The sequence below is a fragment of the Mustelus asterias genome, unplaced genomic scaffold (genome assembly GCF_964213995.1).
Source record: "Mustelus asterias unplaced genomic scaffold, sMusAst1.hap1.1 HAP1_SCAFFOLD_124, whole genome shotgun sequence".
Classification (NCBI taxonomy): domain Eukaryota; kingdom Metazoa; phylum Chordata; class Chondrichthyes; order Carcharhiniformes; family Triakidae; genus Mustelus; species Mustelus asterias.
In genome coordinates this window covers 263,611-288,327 of record NW_027590162.1, presented here as the reverse complement: position 1 = coordinate 288,327, position 24,717 = coordinate 263,611, and the positions used below count along the sequence as shown (strand labels likewise).

Here is a 24,717-nt window from a genome sequence, read left to right as displayed (position 1 = left end):
CCCTCTCTAGTCGGGCTATCTACATACTGTTCCAAAGAACCTTCCAGTACGCATTTTACAAATTCCTCCCCGTCCGGTCCCCCAGCTCTAAGCACTTTCCAGTCTGTGCCAGGGAAATTAAAGTCCCCCACTACAACAACCCTATGTTTTCTGCACCTATCCAGAATCTCCTGACATATCCTTTCCTCCACTTCCCGTGGGCTGTTGGGTGGTCTGTAGTACACCCCCAGCATAGTGACTGCACCCTTCCTGTTTCTGAGTTCCACCCACAGCGACTCAGTACATGACCCCTCTAAGTTGTCTACCCTCTGCACCGCGGTAATATGCTCCTTAACTAATATCGCTACTCCCCCACCTTTTTTAGCCCCTCCTCTGTCTCGCCTAAAACACTGATACCCCGGAATATTCAGCTGCCAGTCCTGTCCTTCTTTTAACCAAGTTTCCGTCACCGCAACCACATCCAAATTCCGCACAAGCATTAAGGCCCTAAGTTCGTCTGTTTTACCCGTTACACTCCTCGCATTGAAGCAGATGCACTCCAGACCTCCAGGCCCAGTCAGGTCCTCCTCCTCCAGAGTGCTCCTCTTCTTAGCTAGCCTTGCCCTGGCCCCCAGCTCGACCCCAGCCTCAGTATTTACTGACCTCCTGTTTTGTTCCCCACCCCCCTGCCACACTAGTTTAAATCCTGCCGAAACACTCGAGCAAAACTCCCAGCCAGGATATTTGCTCCCTTTCTGTACAGTTGCCATCCTGACTTGAAGATTTCCCAGTTATCTATGAATTTAAAACCCTCCCTCTTGCACCAGTCCTTTAGCCACGCTTTCAATGTAGAATCTCCCTGTTCCGAGCCTCACTTGCACTAGGCACCGGGAGCAGTCCAGAGATTGCTACACTGGAGGTCTTACTTTTTAGCCTAGCACCCAACTCCCTGAATTTCTCTCGTATGACCCCCCTGCTCTTCCTACCTACATCATTTCCCCCAATGTGTACAATCACATCCGTTTGACTACCTTCCTTTTTAAATATGCTTCCTACCCTCTCGGAGACATCCAGTACCCCGGCACCAGGGAGGCAGACTACCATCCTGGATTCTCGTTCAGTCCCACAGAAGCGCCTGTCCGTGTCTCTAACTATTGCGTCCCCCACAACTATCGCTCTCCTAAACCCCTTCTTTCCCTTCCGGACCCCTGAGCCTGTCCCCGTGGAGGTGATCTGGTCCTCGTGGCTTACCCCTGGAGGGTCATCCCCCTCCACAGAATCCAAAACAATATACCTATTGTGGAGGGGGACAACCACAGGGGATCCCTCCACAGACTGCTCACTCCCTTCCCTTCTCCCATCTGTTGCCCATCCCTTTCTCTTATGGGAGACTGCCACTGGGGTGCTTTCTGGCACATCACCCTTCTGACTATTACCCCTCCTAACCGTGACCCACGTGTCTTCCTTCCGAGACCCTGGTGTCACTACCTGACTATAACTTTTATCTATGACTCTCTCATTTTCCCTAACTAAACTGAGTTCATCGAGCCTCAGCTCCAGCTCCCTTACACGATCCTTCAGGAGATGCAGTTCCACACATCTGGCACAGATATGGACTTCCGGGAGGCAAGTTGTCTCCAGGAACTCCCACATCCCACACCGAATGCAGTATACTGGCCTCCCACTCATACCAGCCATGTCCTTTTTAGTTTTGGGGATAAAACAAAAAGGGGGTGTAACCGAAGAAAAACAAACAAACAACCTTCCTCGCCGAAGCCCTGTGAGCCAAAGCCCTTTTAGCTCTCACTCTGTCCCCTGCTCACTCCACTGCCCGCTAACGACGCTGCCCGCTCAAAGGTGCGGCCTACTTTTAAACCCTCCAAAATCTTCCCAGGCTGCTGCTGGGCCTATTTCCTGTTTAGAAAAAAAAAAACCTCCGATTTTTTTCACTAATTGAACTGAAAAATAATTAAATAAATTAATTACTCTACTGCAGCCCGAGCAGCACTCCCACAGTGAGACACCAACTGTCACACTCTACTGCAGCCCGAGCAGCACTCCCACAGTGAGACACCAACTGTCACACTCTACTGCAGCCCGAGCAGCACTCCCTCACTGAGACACCAACTGTCACTCTCCACTGCAGCCCGAGCAGCACTCCCTCACGCATCTTAGGACTCTAAGGGGCAATTTTTAACCTGGCCAATCAGCCTAGCCCGCACATCTTTGGATTGTGGGAGGAAACCGGAGCACCCGGAGGAAACTCACGCAGACACGAGGAGAATGTGCAAACTCCACACAGCATATGGGGTTATATTTAAACCCATCGGAATTCTGCCAGAGATTTCGTAGCGAATCCGCCCCATTGCCTCTTTATGCCCTAAAATTCGCCCTTTAAAACGGTTTTTCTCCAACTGCTCTTTGAAAAGATTTTGCATCAGATTCCCCAGTTTTTTAGACAGCATATTCAGGATTTACAGAAACTAGCTACCTATGTAAGTAAACATGTGTTTGCTCACAATATCTTTACTTTTTTAACAAATCATAATGAATCAATGTCCTCATGCAACAGGAACAGTTTATGCCAATTTACTCTATTAAAGCTGTCCATGATTTTGAACACCTCCATGAAAACTCCTGTTAACGTGCCTGCAGACATCAAAAACTATGAATGCTGGAAGTACAAACTTAATTTTGAAAATCTGGATGTACACAACAAGTATGCACCTGCGGGGGTAAATATTGGTCAGGTTTAAACTTTCAGATCAACATCCTTTCATCAGCACTGGTGAAAGTTACAAATGTGATCGAAGATTTTAAGAAAATGCTACAGAGAACGGCAGATGGCAAAAAAAAAACAAAAGGGAGGTTTGTGATTGTGTGCAACACACACGCATAAAATGGCAAACAGTCTAAAGGAAATAGTAAGAGTACAAGTAAAGATAGTGAGCACTGTGTCGTCAAGAGGGGTGCATGAGTTCCATTGGAGCACTGGAGAAGACCAAGGACAGAATGATCAGTGTGAGCAAAGCACAGAATTAAAATGATAGGAATTATCACAAATAGTGTGCTTCTTGTGGACTGAATGGAAATGTTCCACAATCTGTACATCTGTCATCAGAATGTAGAGCAGAGTACATTGTGAGCAGCAAATACAGCACACTACATTTAAATGATTAGTCCAGTAGGATTCATTGAGGGGGTATCTGATGAGGAGAAAAGAGGTAAAAGGCCTGTTGTTGCACCTTGACAGGTGCCATGGAAAGTCAAAACGACAAATAGAAGCTGTTAGGAAAGCACTGCGGTATTCGGAGGGGAAGGAATGTTTGGTGAGAGCATCACACAAGCGAGAGGTGGTAAAAATGCTGAGAGCTAATCCATTGAAAAAGTTGGTAATTTAAAGGAGGAAGCATTATCATAATATAGAGAATATAGAGACGGGGTGAAGCAGAGGTGTGGGACAAGAGCAGACACAGATGAGTATGCTGTCAGCCACAGAGTGGGGAGACCAGTGGCTGAGGAAAAAGGAAGAAATATCAGAATTTCTCAAATGGAAAGCTCCATTATCAGTACGCATTGTTCAAGACCTTAATTATACGGCCAGGAGAAATATTGATGTATCTGAACGTTTTATGTTTCAATTTTGTAGAATACATTCAATGCTGACAATGTGGTTTGCTCTGGGTTGGATAGATTGAGTGTCTGCTTTGTGAAACACCTGTCTTCAGTCAGAATAAAGATTCAAATCCAAGCTTAAACTGAAGTCCCAGCTCTCAACAAAGGAAACTCAGAATGTATTACAGGTGAGTTGGCTAAAATAGATTGGGAAACTCGATGAAGGGGCACGAAGGTGGATAGGCAGTGTCTGATATTTAAGGAAGAAATGCTTGCATTGTAACAGTTGTACATTTCCTTCAGTCGCAAAAACATAACAGGAAAAATGACCCAATCATGGCTAATAAAATTAGGTATTATTAGATCTGATGGTGATTTTTATAAAGTTGAAAGAAAAAGTTGAAACCCGAAGGATTGGGAACAGTTTTTATTTCAGGAAAGGAGGACAAAGAGATTGATTAGAGGGATAAAATGCTGTACGAGAGTGAACTTGCAAGTCGCTGACAATTGGACTATTAAAGCTTATGTTAGTATGTGAAAAAATATAACAAAGATAAATTTAGGTGCTTTGCATTCGGATATGGGCAAATTTATAATGGAGAACAAGGAAATGGCAGCGCAATTAAATAAGTGTTTTCATGCTGTCTTCATGGAGGAACACACAAATAACTTCCCAGCAATGCTCGGGAACCATGGTCTAGAAATTGGGGGGATTTAATATACTGAAATATATAGTGCTGGGGAAATTAATGGGACTGAGGGCTGCAAAATCTCCAAAGCCCAATAATCTACATCACAGGGTTCTAAACGAAGTGGCAATGGGAAGAATGGATCCAACATTCTCTACATTCTTTAACAGTCTAAGCAGTTTGGAGAGTGGAAAATGTAACCCCTGAGCACAGTTTCACAGCAGAGAGCACAGTTCCACAGCAGAGAGTATTTTTCCACCACAGGGAAATGAGTTCCACAGCGGAGATCACAGTTCCACAGCAGAGAGCACAGTTCCACAGCAGGGATCACAGTACCACAGCAGATATCACAGTTCCACAGCAGGGAGCGCAGTTCCACAGCAGGGAGCGCAGTTCCACAGCAGGGAGCGCAGTTCCACAGCAGAGAACACAGTTCCACAGCAGAGAACACAGTTCCACAGCAGAGAGCACAGTTCCACAGCAGAGATCACAGTTCCACAGCAGAGATCACAGATCCAGAGCAGAGATCACAGATCCAGAGCAGAGATCACAGATCCACAACAGAGATCACAGATCCACAACAGAGATCACAGTTCCACAGCGGAGAGCACAGTTCCACAGCAGCGAGCACAGTTCCACAGCACTGAGAACTTTTCCACAACAGGGAAAAGAGTTCCACAGCAGGGATCACAGTTCCACAGCAGAGATCACAGTTCCACAGCAGAAAGTACAGTTCCACAGCAGGGATCACAGTTCCACAGCAGAGATCACAGTTCCACAGCAGAGATCGCAGTTCCACAGCAGAGGATCTATTTAGAAACAAGGAAGCAGAATTAAACAAGAAGAAGAAGGTTAGGAACAGGAGACATCTTGGGATTTACATTAATGACCACTCAGTCCATTCTCCTTTGCCTGTGTGTGATCTTGTGTATCCTGACTATCTGTCGCTTCGTCTGTGTGTCGTTCTGTGTTTTCCATTCTTGGTGACAGTGGAATTGTGGCGCCAGGGGGAGCAGCCGAGCGCATGCACTCCAATGATGAACACGGAAGTGAATACCTGTGACACATTCACAATAGCTCGCAGGCAATTTTAACTGTGTAGCAGAGTGGCGCAGCGGAAGCGTGCTGGGCCCATAACCCAGAGGTCGATGGATCGAAACCATTCTCTGCTATTACGTTTTGAGCAACAGCAAAAATAATTCCTCAGCGGCTCCTTCAAAATGATTTGACATTCCCGCCCAGGATGCTGTAATTTTCTTCCGCTTCTCGCTACTCGTTAACATTTGAATGAGCAACAGATCGCTGAAATGCCATTTACTCACACACGGACACAAGCTGTAAATGTAGCAAAGATACACAAGCCAAGGTTTGTCCTTTTCAGCCCGTTTCTCCCAAACAGCTGACACAGGCGTGATGATCCGAATGATCTTGAATTATTCACCATCACTCTATGATTGTCCGAATAGAAAAAAAGCTATTTTCTTCAATGAAAACAATCTAGTGAAGTTTAGACATATTAGCTGCAGTATTTCTGATCTACGGGGCACCCTGCAGTAAGCCACCATGCTTATATGGGCAGCAGCGTCCTCCCTGTGACAAGAATATCAGCACAGCGGACACAGCATCACGTTAAAAACAGAGTTAATCCTTATTTGGACAGAAATCATTATTTTTTTCTTAATTACTGGTTTAAAACATGAAATTCAGTTCCCAAAATCACCATAAACTGAGAAAGTGAAGTTTCCTTTCTTCAGGCTTGCATTAGATACACATTGTATGAAATACTTTTTTCAGTCTCTCATTGTTCCCTTGATTCGCCTCTTCACAGCTGGACGGATTTTAACGTTTTCAGTTTACAACATATTTCACCCTTCTCGGCCTAACTTAAGGTCAAAACTGTGACCTGCGTGTGTCCTTTCTCCTCGCACTGAATGTCTGCCTCTAACATATTGTGGTCACTCAGTGTTTGATGTTTATTTACTGTCAGATTATTAATTAATCCTGCTCCTGCCTCATTACTGAAATTAGTGGAACCTTTTGTCTTGTGCTTCCCAAAGCAAGGTGGAGGGCAGGAGTGATTAAGTAATAAAATCATTGGTGCTGCAAGGCGAAAGGGAGTGGGAAAGGAACAAGTAACAGCAAACAGAGATGTGTCTGAAGGAGGTGTGAATTGAAGAATGACGAACAACTGCCAGCTGAAAGCAAAATCAAGAGAAAATATAGATGAAAACCAAAAATCAAAATAAAATGGAATCAATTATGACGGTTACTATCATATTAGAAATACGGGCAGGAGTCAGGCCATTCAGCCCCTCAGTCCTGCACCATCATTCAAGAAGGGGAGGCGATGGTCTCGTGGTATCATCGCTAGACTATTAATCTGGAAACTCAGCTAATGTTCTGGGGACCCAGGTTCGAAACCCTCCACAGCAGATGGTAGAATTTGATTTCAATCAAAAGTAATTTGAAAATAAGAATCTAGTGATGGCGATGGAACCATTGTTGGAAAAATCCATCTGGTTCACTAACGTGCTTTAGGGCAGGAAATCTGATGAAATTACCTTGTGTGGCCTACATGTGACTTCAGAGCGACAGCAATGTGGTTGACTCGATACGTGGATGGGTAATAAATGCTGGCCAGTGATGCACACATCCTATGAATGGACCAAGGAAAAAGATCATAACTAAAATAATTGTGGCTGCAATTCGACTTTTCGAACTTTTGCAGCAACCATTCACTCCCTTGTATAATCTGTCTAATTCAGCCTAGAACATATTCAATGATCCAGTCTCAACTGTTGTCTGGGGAAGGGAATTCCACTGACTAACGATCCTCTGAGATGAGATGAGAGTGACTGCCCTTGACATCAAAACAGGATTTGACCGAGTTCAGCATCAAGGATCCTCAGCAAAAGCAAAGTCGATGGGAATCATGGAAACCTCTCCACTGGTTGGAACTTTATCCAGCATAAAGTAAGATGGTTGTGGTGGTCAGTCATTTCATCCTCAGGAGACCATTTCCCGAGTTTGTCAAGTTACTGTCCCAGATCCTTCCACCATAAGGTCAGAATTGGAGATGCTCGCTGATGACTGTGCAATGTTTAGCACCATTCAGGACTCTTCAGTTACTGAAGCAGCCCATTCCCAAATGCAGCAAGAACTGGACAGTATCCAAGCTTGGGCTGAGAAGTGGCAAATAACAATCACACCACACATGTACCAGACAAAGACCATTTCCAGCAAGACAGAATCTAACCATTGTCCCTTGACATTAAATAAAATTATATCAATATCTTAGTGATTACCTTCAACTGGACTAGCGATGTAATACAAGGGCTACAAGGCAGGTCAGAGACACAGAATCCCATGGTGAGTCACAAAGATCCTGACTGCCAAACACTGTTCACCATCTACCAGGCACAAATCAGGAGTATGATGGATTAATCTCCACTTGCCTGGGTTAATGCAGCACCAGCAACACTCAAGAGGTTTGACACCATCCCGGACAAAGCATCCCTCATGATTGACATCCCATCTGGAAACACACATGCCCTTGACCACTGACACACAGTGGCAGCAGTACTTACTACCTCCAAGATGAGCTACTGGAACTCACATTTGGGGTTCATTCAGCATCTGAGTATATCTGCTGCTGTTTCTAAAGGGTGCAAATCATGTGTATTGGTCAGACTGTCATAATGTGTGTGAGTGTGGGATCATTCTGAATCTGTCACTGGTACTCAGTGTCTGGGATACTGCTATGTAAGTGTGATAATCAGATGTAACGTTCAGTCCCTGGTGCTGTCTGTGCAGCATGAGTCATTCATCTAACACTGAGCACATGTTTGAGAATTATCGTGTGTCTGTCAGACTCTATGACTCAGTGTGAGCATGGGATTCATCGTATAATCTTCAATCTATTTATAAATTTGGATTCATTCCATATAAATTTCGAGCAAAGCAACAGGCCACTGATGTGGTAGGTTTGAAGCAAACAATGTGTGTGAATTTCGGCCCAACATTAAATCTGTGTCACACTGAACACAATTGTGAAAGATAATGTATCCTTCAATCTGATACTGGATTGCTATGCAAGCTTCACTCAGGTTGTTCACATTGATTTGATCTGTGACACTCAGTCTGATTCTGAGTAAGAATTTTGACATGAATGTAAAAGGAAACTCAGTCTGGAATTCGTATAGTATTGTCCATCTGGCTCAGTGTGAGTGGGGAGTTAGGATTAGTTAATAAGCTATAGTTCTTTCATAGTAATCAAATTGATATTGTAACTTTAAGTTTCATAATCTGGGTGAGTTTTCAACTGGAATCTGAATTTGTATCTCAGGTTATACTCGCTCTCAGAATATCTCAATCTGAGAATGTATTTGAGATGAGGCTTCGTATCGAATGTATTTGTGAGGATACAAACTATGGGCCACTTTTAAACCCCTGATGTGGGTGGTATTTAACTCGAATCTCAGTGTACATTGTTAAGGTACATTGTGTAACTTTTAACCGAAAACCATTTGTCAGTTTGATCAGATATTGAATTTGGAGCTGTGGCTGCTCTATTGTGGGATTGACACAGTGATGATCCAATATTAGGTGAGAATTTGGACTGGGATTTATGGATTCCCCTATCAATGGCACTGAGTTTGTTTTGATGTATTGGTATACAGTGAAAGGTATTGCTTCTTGTGTAAAACGGACGAAGCATACCGTTCATAGAGTAGAGGGGAGAAGGAAAGGAGAGGGTGCAGACTGTAGTGTTAAAAATTCATTTACCAGGAGTGGGGTTCGAACCCACGCAGACATATGTCCATTGGATCTTAAGTCCAACGCCTTAACCACTCGGCCATCCTGGTACGAGAATTGGCCATCAAATAGGCACAACATCTGTCTCTCCTGCAGTTTGGGTCTGTGGAATTGATCAGCTGTCTGTGTCTCTGAGCTGTCAGTGACAATGTACGGACTGTGTGTGAGAAGGAGTTGGCGACAATTTCCCCTGTAACTTGTGTGGAGGAAATATCACGTTTGTTTTGGATCTGTCAAATATTTGTCTGTGGAAACAAAGTACATTCAATATCTCAAATCCAGATTCCGTCAGTTTAATCTCTATTAATAATCATTGTGAGCGGTTTGTGAGGCTGCAGCCAGACTCCAGCTCTGATTGGTCACTCACATTTCAATCACATTCTTAACCAATCGGAGAGCCAGGGAGAAGAAATGGGAGGTTTTGATTGGTTCACATTTTCAAACTGGAAAAACCCGCCAATTTCAGTGCAGGAAAAATACAAAATAACGGAACGCCTGAATGTTCAGGAAACTATTTCAATCTCACACTTTATAATCTGTTTATTGTATTTTCCCTCACACAATCCTGGCGCTATTTTAGGAACAGTTTGAATTTCTCAATCTCTTATCTGTAACCCGCGGTAATCAGACCCCGTTCAGCAATTTAAAACGGAGCAAATCTCAGCTCAGTGGAAAAGCAGAAACATAGAGATTACCAACCAACCCCTTCACAGGGACAGAGGGAAACGGCTGATTTCTGATCCTCTCCCCTGAAAGCGGCCGGGAATGTTACAATGGGAAGTGCGGAGAGAATCCCCGGCCCGATCTCGCCGGTGGAACAGGCAGCTTTGTGTCCGGAGAATAGGGAGCGCCGGGGGGAGGCAGATCTTAAAGCGCTGCAATGGACTCAGGTCCTGTGTGGCTGATTCCGTCCTCTGGGAAAGCTGCGGAATAAACAGATCAGCCCGAGAAGAACCTCTTCATTCCCGCCTTTACTCTGTTCCGGGAGCGGCTCCCAGATCACCCGAGAAAAAAATAACAATTTAATTCAGAGTCGTGAAAGTCTGAATATAGTTATAATTAAATTTAAATAATTACCTCCTGATACTCTTTCTCCCCATTGTCCGTGACGATCCCCAGACTGGGATTTAAAATCTGCTCTCATTTCAGTTTGATTGTCCCTTCAATGTGAAAGTGTGTGTGAGGGGCGGGTATGAAGTCCCATTCACAACATTCTGCACCGGGACAAATCTCTATCCTCCAGAAAGACATTTCTCATTCATTCAATAAGGGAAAAGATGGCGCAGCTTTTTCACAGAGATTGTGGGTGGCTCTTAAAAGAGCCGTTGTGTTTGGGATGTTTTTCAGTCCATGGGGAGTTTTACTTGGAGCTGGTGTACTTGGTCACCGCCTTTGTCCCTTCCGACACGGCGTGCTTGGCCAGTTCCCCGGGCAGCAGCAGGCGCACGGCGGTCTGGATCTCCCGGGAGCTGATGGTGCTGCGCTTGTTGTAATGGGCCAGGCGGGAAGCCTCACCCGCGATGCGCTCGAAAATATCGTTCACGAACGAGTTCATGATGCTCATGGCCTTGGAGGAGATGCCGGTGTCGGGGTGAACCTGCTTCATCACTTTGTAGATGTAGATGGAGTAACTCTCCTTCCTCGACTTTCGCCGCTTCTTGCCGCCCTTTGTTCCCGGTTTCTTAATCACTTTCTTCGCCCCCTTCTTGGGAGCTGGTTTCGATGTTGGTTTCTTCTCATCAGCCATCTTCAATTTCACACAGAAATAAAGCAAACCCCTTCCGAGCGCTGATTAAATAGACAGTCCCACAGAACTATGCTAATGAGGAATTGGGAAAGCAATGATTGTGATTGGACATTTTGAAAGTTATTACAGTCACTTATCCGGGATTCATTTGAGTGGATATGAAAACAGACCAATCAGATTGAGGAGTTTCCGCCAATCACAAGCCCCCTTACCACAATCAGGAATTACATTTCACAAAGAATGTCCAGCGCCCGTTTGTCAGTGTGGAAAGATCCACCGGGAAATGTCGCCTGGCTGTCGGTGTGAGGGACCCTCCTCCACAGAGGGACTGTGCGGGAGTGTGGGATTCCTTCCGGAACTGTGAATCTCTGGTAATGTGTGTGAGTGTGGGATTTACTCACTCTCTGATACAGTATGTGAGTGTGGGATTTACTCACTCTCTGATACAGTGTGTGGGATTTACTCACTCTCTGATACAGTGTGTGAGTGTGGGATTTACTCACTCTCTGATACAGTGTGAGTGTGGGATTTACTCACTCTCTGATACAGTGTGGGAGTGTGTGATTTACTCACTCTCTGATACAGTGCGTGAGTGTGGGATTTACTCACTCTCTGATGCAGTGTGTGTGTGGGATTTACTCACTCTCTGATACAGTGTGAGTGTAGGATTTACTCACTCTCTGATACAGTGTGTGAGTGTGGGATTTACTCACTCTCTGATACAGTGTGTGAGTGTGGGATTTACTCACTCTCTGATACAGTGTGTGAGTGTGGGATTTACTCACTCTCTGATGCAGTGTGTGTGTGGGACTTACTCAATCTCTGATACAGTGTGTGAATGTGGGATTTACTCACTCTGATACAGTGTGTGAGTGTGGGATTTACTCACTCTCTGATACAGTGTGAGTGTGGGATTTACTCACTCTCTGATACAGTGTGTGAGTGTGGGATTTACTCACTCTCTGATACAGTGCGTGTGTGTGGGATTTACTCACTCTCTGATACAGTGTGAGTGTGGGATTTACTCACTCTCTGATTCAGTGTGTGAGTGTGGGATTTACTCACTCTCTGATACAGTGGGTGAGTGTGGGATTTACTCACTCTCTGATACAGTGGGTGAGTGTGGGATTTACTCACTCTCTGATACAGTGTGAGAGTGTGGGATTTACTCACTCTCTGATTCAGTGTGTGAGTGTGGGATTTACTCACTCTCTGATACAGTGTGTGAGTGTGGGATTTACTCACTCTCTGATACAGTGTGAGTGTGTGGGATTTACTCACTCTCTGATACAGTGTGTGAGTGTGGGATTTACTCACTCTCTGATTCAGTGTGTGAGTGTGGGATTTACTCACTCTCTGATACAGTGTGAGAGTGTGGGATTTACTCACTCTCTGATACAGTGTGTGAGTGTGGGATTTACTCACTCTCTGATACAGTGTGTGAGTGTGGGATTTACTCACTCTCTGATACAGTGTGTGAGTGTGGGATTTACTCACTCTCTGACACAGTTTGTGAGTGTGAGATTTACTCACTCTCTGATGCAGTGTGTGCGTGGGATTTACTCACTCTGATGCAGTGTGTGAGTGTGGGATTTACTCACTCTCTGATACAGTGTGTGTGTGTGGGATTTACTCACTCTCTGATACAGTGTGTGAGTGTGGGATTTACTCACTCTCTGATACAGTGTGTGAGTGTGGGATGTACTCACTCTCTGATACTGTGTGAGTGTGGGATTTACTCACTCTCTGATACAGTGTGTGTGTGTGGGATTTATTCACTCTCTGATACAGTGTGTGTGTGTGGGATTTACTCACTCTCTGATACAGTGTGTGTGTGTGGGATTTATTCACTCTCTGATACCGTGTGTGAGTGTGTGTGGGATTTACTCACCCTCTGACACAGTGTGTGAGTGTGGGATTTACTCACTCTCTGATACAGTGTGAGAGTGTGGGATTTACTCACTCTCTGATACAGTGTGTGAGTGTGGGATTTACTCACTCTCTGATACTGTGTGAGTGTGGGATTTACTCACTCTCTGATACAGTGTTTGTGTGTGGGATTTACACACTCTCTGATACAGTGTGTGTGTGTGGGATTTACTCACTCTCTGATACAGTGTGTGTGTGTGGGATTTACTCACTCTGATACAGTGTGTGAGTGTGGGATTTACTCACTCTCTGATACAGTGTGTGAGTGTGGGATTTACTCACTCTCTGATACTGTGTGAGTGTGGGATTTACTCACTCTCTGATACAGTGTTTGTGTGTGGGATTTACTCACTCTCTGACACAGTTTGTGAGTGTCAGATTTACTCACTCTCTGATGCAGTGTGTGTGTGGGATTTACTCACTCTGATGCAGTGTGTGAGTGTGGATTTACTCACTCTCTGATACAGTGTGTGAGTGTGGGATTTACTCACTCTCTGATACTGTGTGAGTGTGGGATTTACTCACTCTCTGATACAGTGTTTGTGTGTGGGATTTACTCACTCTCTGATACAGTGTGTGTGTGGGATTTACTCACTCTCTGATACAGTGTGTGTGTGGGATTTATTCACTCTCTGATACCGTGTGTGAGTGTGTGTGGGATTTACTCACCCTCTGACACAGTGTGTGAGTGTGGGATTTACTCACTCTGATACAGTGTGTGAGACCATAAGTTATCGGAGCAGAATTAGGCCACTCGGCCCATCGAGTCTTATCCGCCAATCATGACTGATATTTTTCTCTTCCCCGTTCTCCTGCCTTTTCCCCATAATCCCTGGTCCCCTTATTAATCAAGTCTATTTATCTCTGTCTTAAAAACACTCAATGACTTGGCCTCCACAGCCTTCTGCGACAAAGAGTTCCACAGATTCACCAGTCCCTGGCTGAAGAAATTACTCCACATCTCTGTTTTAAAGGATCGTCCCTTTAGCCTGAGGTTGTGCCCTCTGGTTCTAGTTTTTCCTGATGTTGCAAACAACCTCTCCATGTCCACTCTATCCAGGCCTCACAGTATCCTATAAGTTTAAATAAGGTCCCCCCTCATCCTTGTGAACTTCAATGAGTACAGACCCAGAGTCCGCAACCGTTCCTCATATGACAAGCTTTTCATTCCAGGGATCATTCTTGTGAACCTCCTCTGGGCCCTTTCCAAGGCCAGCACATCCTTCCCTAGATACGGGACCCAAAGCTGCTCACAATACTGCAAATGGGGTGTGACTGGAGCTTTGTACAGCCTCAGAAGTATATCACTGCTCTTGTATTGTATCCCTCTTGACAGAAATGCTAACGTTGCATTTGCCTTCCGAACTGCCAACTGACCCTGCCGGTTAACCTTAAGAGAATCTTGAACAAGGACTCCCAAGTCCCTTTGCGCTTCTGATTTCCTAAGCATTTCCCCATTTAGAAAATAGTCTATGCCTCCATTCCTCCCTCCAAAGTGCATAACCTCACACTTTTCCACATTGTATTCCATCTGCCACTTTTTTGCCCACTCTTCTATCCTGTCCACGTCCTTCTGCAGACCCCCCTGCTTCCTCAGTACTACCTGTCCTTCTCCATATATTTGTATCATCTGCAAACTTAGCAACAGAGCTTTCACTTCCTGCTTCCAAATTGTTAATGTATATGGTGAAAAATTGTGGTCCCAGCACTGATCCCTGAGGCACACCACTCATCATCGGCTGCCATCCTGAAACAGACCTCTTTATCCCCACTCTCTGCCTTCGGCCAGTCAGCCAATCCTCTATCCATGCCTGGATCTTACCCTTAACACCATGGGTCTTAACTTATTTCGCAGTCTCCGACTCAGCACCATGTCAGAAGGCCTTCTGGAAATCTAAATAAATCACGTCCACTGGTTCTCCTTTATCGAACTTCCTTTTACCCCCCTCAAAGAACTTTAAAACTTAGTGTGGGATTTACTCACTGACAGAGCATGTGAGTGTGGGATTTGTATCTGTGAATGGATGAGAACATATCTGAGTTTATGAATCATTCTGTATCTGGGTCTCATTGTGTGTCTGTCCAAAGGTGGTGCATGTGACTGCATGTAGTAATAATTCTCTTCTTGGTGGGATTAGTTTTATTTTTGTTTGTATCCCTCTCCTCCACAATATCAGTGTGTTCATTTTATTCTGTATCTGTCAGTCTCTGTACCTGTATTTAAGTGCATGTGCTGCAGAACGGCAGTGGAATCACACACTGACTCTGTTTGACTGTTCTTCCTTTGTGCTTGATAAGCAATTGATAAAATACTCAATGTATAGCGTATTTTCTACCTATCCCCTTAAATTTAATCAACATTTTTCCTTCTGACAGGCAAAGAGTTGAAACCAGCAGAATAAGTAGAGAGATTCTTTCACACAAGGAGAATTGCAGCCAGCTCCTCACACAGAGTAAGTGTCACTCACACACCCAGCAGAGATGGCCAAGAGGTTCACTTGCTGAAGTTCTGTTCCATTGTGCTCTGCAAGCACAGGCCCCAAGCACAATATTGCTGTTGGTTTATGGTTCAGTCGTCTGGTTGGTGAGGGTTTTGACTAAATTGGCAGCGGGTTTGACATCAGCACATAGAAGTAGCAGAAAGGAATAAGGGCAGAAAGGAGGGAGAGTGATGGATAATACTGGAGAAGGAGCAGACTAAGAAGCACTGAAGCATTGAAGTTAGTCCTCTTCCAATTTAGAATGTCTACTTGAGATTGTTCCTTGCTAATGTCAAGCTTGTGATACAATGATCACTGGATAAAAACACAGACACTTGATTCATGTGGCCAACCTTGGCGCACCCCATTCCCCAGCACCAGATCCAGCAATGCTTTGTTCAGAGTTTCTTGAGAATACTCTGGTCCAAGAAATTCTCTTGAACATATTTCAAAAATTCCCAGACAGATGAATGCATGAATTAGGAGCAGGTGTAGGCCACTTGGCCCCTTGCGCCTGCTCCACCATTCAATATGATCATGACTGGTCTGACTGTAACTTCAAACCCACATCCTTACCTATCCCCGATAATCTTTCACCTCCTTGCTTCCTCATAGAACCAGGGAGCCGGGTTCAATTCCAACCTTGGGTGACTGTCTGGAATTTGCACATTCTCCCTGTGTCAACATTTGTTCCTTTGGGTGCTTTTTCTGAGTGGCAGTCAGTGACGAGTGGGGTTCTGCAGGGATCAGTGCTCGGACCCCAACTGTTCACATTATATATTAATAATTTCGAAGAGGGAACTGAATGTATTGTCTCCAAATTTGCAGATGATACGAAGTTGGGTGGGAGGGTAAGCTGTGAGGAGGATGCAGAGTTACTTCAGTGTGATTTGGACAAGCTGAGTGCATGGGCATCGCATGTCAGATGCACTATAATGTGGATAAATGTGAGGTTATCCACTTTGGTAGAAGGAATCGGAAAAAAGATTATTATACATGAATGGTTGTAAATTGAGAGAGGTGGATATTCAATGAGAGCTTGGAGTCCTCATGCATCAGTTGCTGAAAGTAAGAGCGCAGGTACAGCAGGCAGTAAAGATGACAAATGGTATGTTGGCCTTAATAGCGAGAGGATTTGAGTACAGAGATAGGGATGTTTTGCTGCAATTGTGTAGGGCGTTGGTGAGGCCACACCTGGAGTATTGTGTGCACTTTTGGTGTCCTTATCTGAGGAAGGATGTCCTTGCTATAGAGAGAGTACAATTGAGGTTTACTTGGCTGATTCATGGACTGGCAGATCTGTCATATGATGAGAGACTTAATCGCTTAGGATTCAGAGAGACTAAGTTGGCTGGAAAGAATGTTCCAAATGGTGGGGGAGTCCAGAACTAGGGGTCTTGGTTGAGGATAAGGGGTGAAGCTTTTAGAACTTAGGTGAGGAGAAATTTCCTCACCCAGAGGGTGGTGAATGTGCAGAATTCACGACCACAGAATGTAGTTGAGGCCAAAACGTTGTCTGGTTTCAAGAAGAAATTAGATATAGCTCTTGGGTTCAAAGGGATCAAGGGATAGGGCGGGGGGGGGGGGGGGGGGGGGGGGGGGGGATGGGGGGAGAGTGGGGATCAGGATATTGAATTCAATTATCAGAATGAATTGTGGAGCAGGCTCGATGGGCTGAATGGCCTACTCCTCCTTCTGATTTCTATGTTTCTACGCTCCAGTTTCCTCACACATTCCAAAGATGTGCAGGTTAGGTGGATTGACCATGCTAACTTGCTTCTTTGTGTCCCAAGATGTGTAGGTTAGGGGGATTAGCAGGGTAAATGCATGGGGTTACAGGGATGCAGCAAGGAGTGGGCCTCAGAAAGATGCGCTGTTGGAAAATCGGTGCAAACCCGAGGGGCCAAATGGCCTTCGTCGACACTGTAGGTATTCTATGATTTTCTATCCGCCTCTGCAATCAAAATATTGAAAGACTTTGCTTGCTTTGCCTTTTGAGGAAGGGAGTTCCATCGACACACAACCCTCTGAGAGAAAATAATCTCGCCTCATCTGTGCCTTAAATGGATGACCCTTTATTTTTAAACAGTGACCCCTCATTCTAGATTCTCCCACAAGAGGAAATATGCTCTCCACATCCATCCTGTCAAGACCACTCAGATCTGTAAAGTTTCAATCAAGTCGACACTTACTCTTCTAACCTCTCGCATGCAAATTTATCCCCTCCAACATTTCCTCATGAGACAACCCGCTCCTTCCTGGTATTAATCCCGTAAACCTTCTCTGAACTGTTTCAAGCACATCTACATATTTAGCTGAAGCTAAACGAAGCACGTTATTTATTGGGAAAATTATTATATATTATCTTTATTTGTTCTAGCAAGAAGTCTCACAATACTGGGTTAAAGTCCATCTGGTTTTTTTGGTGGCATGAGCTTTCAGAGCGCTGCTCCTTGTTAGAGTGTAACAGGGGACAACTTTGATTGGATGTAATGTGACCAATGGGAACAAGATGTAAGGGTCAGCTGACCCAACAAAGCATGGAACCAATCAGAGTGATGTAATAGTCAGCTGATGAGCTGATACACTATAAATAAGAATCTGTGTGAAATTGTGGGGAGCTTGGAGTGGCCCAGGGTGGGGCCCCAAGTTTGGAGTAATGATGTTTCTTTATTAAACCCGTTCTTTGGTTTATAAGATGGAGTAAGTTTTGTTGTATTTTCACTCGCTGCATTTTGAAGAGTTCCTTCTGAAGAAACACTCCTTCCTCAGGTGAGTGGAGAGTTGGATTCACAAACAGGGCATATATAGAAACATGTCTATCTATGCCCTGTTTGTGAACCCAATTCTCCACTCACCTGAGGAAGGAGAAGTGCTCCGAAAGCTCGTGCTACCAAATAAACCTGTTCGACTTGAACCTGGTGTTGTGAGACTTCTTACCGTGCCCACCCCAGTCCAATGCCGGCATCACGACATCTGATTTGTTCTAGTATAAGGTGTAAATTTTACATTGAAGACACGTCAGGTGAAGACAGCTGAGTGGAATGTGTGGTTTGTCTCATGTGGGGAGTCTTGGATGCTGCCATTGTCTTGAATGACCACATGTGCAGGAAGTGTTCCCAGCTGCAGAAACTGGAGCTCCAGGTTTCGGACCTTGAGGAGCAGCTGGAGAGACTGTGATGCATTTGAGAGGCTGAGAGTTATGTCGACAGCACATTTAGAGAGATGGTCACAGCACAGCTCAAGGTACTAGAGGAAAGAAGGAAATGGGTGACCACTGAGCAGTCCAGGAAGAACAGGCATGTGGAATCATGGAATAGAATCATAGAATCCCTCCAGTGCAGAAGGGGGCCATTCAGCCCATCGAGCCTGCACCAACAACCATCCTACCCAGCCCCTATCCCCATAACCCCAGGTATTTACGCTGCCAATCTCTCTAACCTACACATCTTGGGGCACTAAGGGGCAATTTAGCATGGTCAATCCACCTAACCTGCACATTTTTGGACTGTGGGAGGAAACCCACGTACAAACGGGGAGAATGTGCAAGCTCCACACAAACAGCCACCCAAGGCCGGAATTGAAGCCGGGTCCCTCATGCTGTGAGGCAGCAATGCGAACCACTTTGTCACCCTGCCACCCAAACAGGTATTGCAGGAGTCCCCTGGGATCCTAGTCACTAACATGTTTTCCATTTTGGATGCAGATGAGGGTGCTGGTCGGCACCCCAGAGGAGTGCAGTCAGAGCCAAGATTCTGGCACCACAAGCATCTTGCTTGTACAGGTGGGGAGGAAGAAGACAGGAAGAGCAATAGTGATAGGGGATTCATCAGTCAGTAGTGCAGACAGGCATTTCTGTAGCCAAGGATCTGACTTCAGGATGGTGTGTTATCTCCCTGGCCAGTGTCAGGGATGTCACTGAATCGCTGCAGGACATCCTGAAAGAGGAGGGTGATAGGATAGAGGTTGTGATACATATAAAAGTAGCAGAAAGGAAGAAGGGCAGAAAGGAGGGAGAGTGATGGATAATACAGGAGAAGGAAGTAATACCATGTTGGATAGAAGGAGACTAACAAGTACTATGAAGAATGTCAAAACAGGTTTCCTATGTATGTAAACACAAAAAGTGTGATAAATAAGGTTGATGAGCTTGAAGGACCAAGAGAAATGTGGGAATCTGATGCAGAGGCATTGACAGAAATGTGGCTTAAAAAGAGTGAGGACAGGGTGCTGAATATTCAAGAATTGTGTTCAGAAAGAGATAGATAAGAGAAAAGGAGAGGTGGGATGACAATACTGACCAGGGACGTCATTGTAGTGTTGGAGAGTGGAGATGTCCTTGAGGTGACAAGGACACAATCCATAGAAACATTGAAAAACTACTGCACAAACAGGCCCTTCGGCCCACACGTTGTGCCGAACACATCCCTACCTTCTAGACCTACCTATAACCTTCCATCCTATTACGCTACATGTACTCATCCAGGAGTCTCTTAAAAGACCCTATTGAGTTCGCCTCCACCACCACTGACGGCAACCGATTCCACTCGCCCACCACCCTCTGTGTGAAAAACGTACCCCTAACATCTCCCCTGTACCTACCCCCAGCACCCGAAACCTGTGTCCTCTCATAGCAGACATTTCCACCCTGGGAAAAAGCCTCTGAGTGTCCACCCGATCTATGGCTCTCAACATCTTATACACCTCTATTAGGTCTCTTCTCATCCTTTGTCTCTCCAAGGAGAAAAGACCGAGCTCCCTCAGCCTATCCTCATAAGGCATGCCACTCAATCCAGGCAACATCCTTGTAAATCTCCTCTGCACCCTTTCAATCTTTTCCACATCCTTCCTATCGTGAGGCGACCAGAACTGAGCACAGTACTCCAAGTGGGGTCTGACGAGGGTCTTATATAGCTGCATCATTATCCCCGGACTCTAAAACTCAATCCCTCAATTGATAAAGGCCAGCACACCATACGCCTTCTTAACCACCTCCTCCACCTGCGGGGCCGATTTCAGAGTCCTATGGACCCGGACCCCAAGGTCCTTCAGACCCTCTACAGTACTAAGAGTCTTTCCCTTTATATTGTACTCCTTCATCCCATTTGACCTACCAAAATGGACCACGACGCATTTATCTGGGTTGAAGTCCATCTGCCACTTGTCCGCCCAGTCTTGCATCCTATCTATGTCCCTCTGTAACTTCTGACATCTCTCCAGACTATCCACAACCCCACCAACCTTCATGTCGTCGGCAAACTTACCAACCCATCCCTCCGCTTCCTCATCCAGGTCATTTATGAAAATGACAAACAGCAAGGGTCCCAGAACAGATCCCTGGGGCACACCACTGGTGACCGACCTCCATTTAGAAAAAGACCCATCTATACACACTCTCTGCCTCCTTTGGGCAAGCCAGTTCTGGATCCACCGGGCAGCAGCCCCTTGGATCCCATGCCCTCTCACTTTTTCTAGAAGCCTTGCATGGGGGACCTTATCGAACGCCTTGCTAAAATCCATATAAACCACATCTACCGCCTTCCCTTCGTCAATGTGTTTGGTCACATTTTCGAAGAACTCAGGGTCACAAGCAAGTTGGAAGGGCACAAATATCCTGGCTGGGAGCTTTGCTAGTGCAGTTCGGGGGGATTTAAACTAGTATGGCAGGGAGGTGGGGATCAAACTATTAGGTCTATAAGTGTGGAGGCTGGGGACGAGCTTGGGGCTGGGACAAGGCTGGCAAAGAAGAAGAGCACTCTGGGGGAGGACGACCTCACTGAGCCTGGAGGTCTGGAGTGCTTATACTTCAATGCAAGGAGCGTAGCAGGTAAGACAGACGAACTTGGGGCCTTAATGCGCACGAGGAATTTGGATGTGGTTGCGGTGACAGAGACTTGGTTGAAAGAGGGACAGGACTGGCTGCTGAATATTCCAGGGTACAAGTGTTTTAGGCGAGACAGAGGAGGGGCCAAAAGAGGTGGGGGAGTAGCGGTATTAGTTGGAGAGCATATTACAGCGGTGCAGAGGGAGGACAATTCAGAGGGGTCGTGTAACGAGTCACTCTGGGTGGAGCTTAGAAACAGGAAAGGCGCAGTCACTATGTTGGGGGTGTACTACAGGCCCCCCAACAGCCCAAGGGAAGTGGAAGAATGGATATGTCAGGAGATACTGGATAGGTGCAGGAAAAATAGGGTTGTTGTAGTGGGAGACTTCAATTTCCCTGGTATAGACTGGAAATCGCTGAGGGCAGGGACTCTGGATGGGGAGGAATTTGTAAAATGTGTACAGGAGGGTTCGTTGGAACAATATGTAGACAGCCCGACTAGAGAGGGGGCTATACTGGACCTGTTACTGGGGAATGAGCCCGCTCAGGTCTTCAAAGTTTTGGTAGGGGAACATGTGGCAAATAGTGACCACAATTCTGTTAGCTTTAGGATAGTGATGGAAAAGGATGAGTGGTGTCCCAAGGGTAAGGTGTTGGATTGGGGGAAGGCTAACTTTATTGGGTTCAGGCAGAAATTGGCAGCTCTTGATTGGGAGAGGCTGTTTGAGGGTAAATCCACATCTGGTATGTGGCAGTCTTTTAAGGAACGGTTGTTAGGGCTACAGGACAAGCATGTGCCTGTAAAAAAGAAGGATAGGAAGGGTAGGATTAGAGAACCGTGGATAACCAGGGAAATTGAGGGACTTGTCAAAAAGAAAAGAGAGGCGTATGTTAGGTCCAAGCAGCTAAAAACGGAGGGAGCTCTGGAGGAGTACAAAGAAAGTAGGAAAGTACTCAAACGGGGAATTAGAATAGCAAAAAGGGGTCACGAAATGTTCTTTGCAGACAGGATTAAGGAGAATCCCAAGGCATTTTATTTGTACGTTAGGAACAAAAGGGTTGTTAGGGAAAAAATCGGACCTCTCAGGGACAAAAGTGGGGACTTATGCTTGGAGCCCAAAGAAGTAGGGGAGGTCCTAAATGAATACTTTGCGTCGGTATTCACAAAGGAGAGGGATGTGTTGACTGGGAGTGTCTCGGAGGGGAGTGTTGAACCGTTGGAGAAAATCTCCATTACAAAGGAGGAAGTGTTAGGTTTGTTAGAGAATATAAAGACTGACAAATCCCCAGGGCCTGATGGAATCTATCCAAGGCTGCTCAGGGAGACGAGAGGTGAAATCGTTGGGCCTCTGACGCAAATCTTTGTCTCGTCACTGGACGCAGGTGAGGTCCCAGAGGATTGGAGGATAGCCAATGTGGTCCCGTTATTTAAGAAGGGTAGGAAGGATAACCCGGGTAATTATAGGCCGGTGAGCTTGACGTCCGTGGTGGGGAAGTTGTTGGAGAAGATTCTTAGAGATAGGATGTATGCGCATTTAGAAAGGAATAAACTCATTAACGATAGTCAACATGGTTTTGTGAGAGGGAGGTCATGCCTCACTAACCTGGTGGTGTTTTTTGAAGAAGTGACCAAAATGGTTGACGAAGGAAGGGCCGTGGATGTTGTCTATATGGACTTTAGTAAAGTGTTTGACAAAGTCCCTCATGGTAGGCTAGTGAAAAAGGTTGGATCTCATGGGATAAAGGGGGAGGTGGCTAGATGGGTGGAGAACTGGCTTGGTCATAGAAGACAGAGGGTGGTAGTGGAAGGGTCTTTTTCCGGCTGGAGGCCTGTGACTAGTGGTGTACCGCAGGGCTCTGTATTGGGACCTCTGCTGTTTGTGATTTATATAAATGATCTGGAAGAAGGAGTAACTGGGGTGATCAGTAAGTTTGCGGACGACACAAAACTGGCAGGACTTGCAGATAGTGAGGAACATTGTCAGAGGCTACAGAAAGATATCGATAGGCTGGAAACTTGGGCAAGGAAATGGCAGATGGAGTTCAATCCTGATAAATGCGAAGTGATGCATTTTGGTGGGAATAATGTAGGGAGGAGCTACACGATAAATGGAAGAACCATAAAGGGTGTAGAGACGCAGACGGACCTGGGTGTGCAAGTCCACAGATCTTTGAAGGTGACGTCACAGGTGGAGAAGGTGGTGAAGAAGGCATATGGCATGCTTGCCTTTATAGGACGGGGCATAGAGTATAAGAGTTGGGGCCTGATGTTGCAGATGTATAGAACGTTGGTTCGGCCGCATTTGGAATACTGCGTCCAGTTCTGGTCGCCACACTACCAGAAGGACGTGGAGGCTTTGGAGAGAGTACAGAGGAGGTTTACCAGGATGTTGCCTGGTATGGAGGGACTTGGTTATGAGGAGAGATTGGGGAAACTGGGGTTGTTCTCCTTGGAAAGACGGAGGATGAGGGGAGACTTAATAGAGGTGTATAAAATTATGAAAGGCATAGATAGGGTGAACGGTGGGAAGCTTTTCCCCGGGTCGGTGGTGACGTTCACGAGGGGTCATAGGTTCAAGGTGAAGGGGGGGAGGTTTAACACAGATATCAGAAGGATATCAGACGCTACGACAACGGGTGAATGAACACCGCTCGACAATCACCAGGCAAGACTGTTCGCTTCCTGTGGGGGAGCACTTCAGCAGTCACGGGCATTCAGCCTTGGATCTTCAGGTAAGCGTTCTCCAAGGCAGCCTTCACGACACACGACAGCGCAGAGTCGCTGAGCAGAAACTGATAGCCAAGTTCCGCACACATGAGGACGGCCTAAACCGGGATGTTGGATTTATGTCACATTATCAGTAACCCCCACAGCTTGCCTCCTGGGCTTGTAGAATCTCACTAGCTGTTCTGTCTGGAGACAATACACATCTCTTTAACCTGTGTTGAATGCTCCCTCCACCCACATTGTCTGTACATTTAAGACCTGGCTGGCTGTAGAGATTTGCATTCTAATCAGTATTCTGTAATTTGATTTCTGTGTCTGTTTGCACTGTTTGAGAACAGATATCCACTCCATCTGACGAAGGAGCTGTGCTCCGAAAGCTTATGGTATTTGCTACCAAATAAACCTGTTGGACTTTAACCTGGTGTTGTGAGACTTCTTACTGTAGAACTCTAGACAGACATTCCTTAAAAAACTGCCACCTCTCTTCAGTTCATTTCCCCGAGAATACCTCCTTCCAATTTACTGCTCTAATTTGCTGTCTGATGTCTTCATATTTCCCCTTCCTCCATGTAAACACTTTCCTAGCTTTCCTGATCCTCTCTTTTTCCAACGCAAGCCTAAAGGAGAGAGTTATGATCGCTATCCCTAAGATGCTCTCCCACTGAGAGATCTGACACCTGTCCAGGTTCATTGGTCAGTATCAGATCAAGTACAGCCTCTCCTCTTGTAGGCTTGTCCACATGCTGTGTCAGGAAACCCTCCTGGACACACCTAACGAACTTTTCCCCATCCAATTCCCTTCACCTTGGGATATTCCAATTTATGTTTGGGAAATTAAAGTCTCCCATCACAACAACTCTGCTATTACTGCATCTCTCCGGGATCTGTTTCTGTTTCTGATCCAGTTGTTT

General features: G+C 45.7%; 2 non-coding genes and 1 pseudogene across 4 annotated transcripts; 1 reads left to right on the top strand and 2 right to left on the bottom strand.

The window, feature by feature from the left end:
* Positions 1–4,006: 4,006 nt before the first annotated feature.
* On the bottom strand, positions 4,007–10,864 carry LOC144484719 (histone H2B pseudogene; annotated as a pseudogene). Of its 2 annotated transcripts, XR_013496105.1 has the most exons (3): positions 10,176–10,864; positions 9,069–9,343; positions 4,007–5,092 (listed from the first exon to the last, which is right to left on the bottom strand). The product of XR_013496105.1 is annotated as a histone H2B pseudogene, transcript variant X2 (transcript). The 2 variants fall into 2 exon arrangements; XR_013496104.1 differs by lacking the exon at positions 9,069–9,343 and having other exon boundaries at positions 10,176–10,862.
* Positions 5,384–5,455, top strand: trnam-cau (transfer RNA methionine (anticodon CAU)). The gene has a single exon. It is a non-coding gene; the product is annotated as a tRNA-Met (tRNA).
* Positions 9,066–9,148, bottom strand: trnal-uaa (transfer RNA leucine (anticodon UAA)). Its single transcript has one exon. It is a non-coding gene; the product is annotated as a tRNA-Leu (tRNA).
* Positions 10,865–24,717: the final 13,853 nt, after the last annotated feature.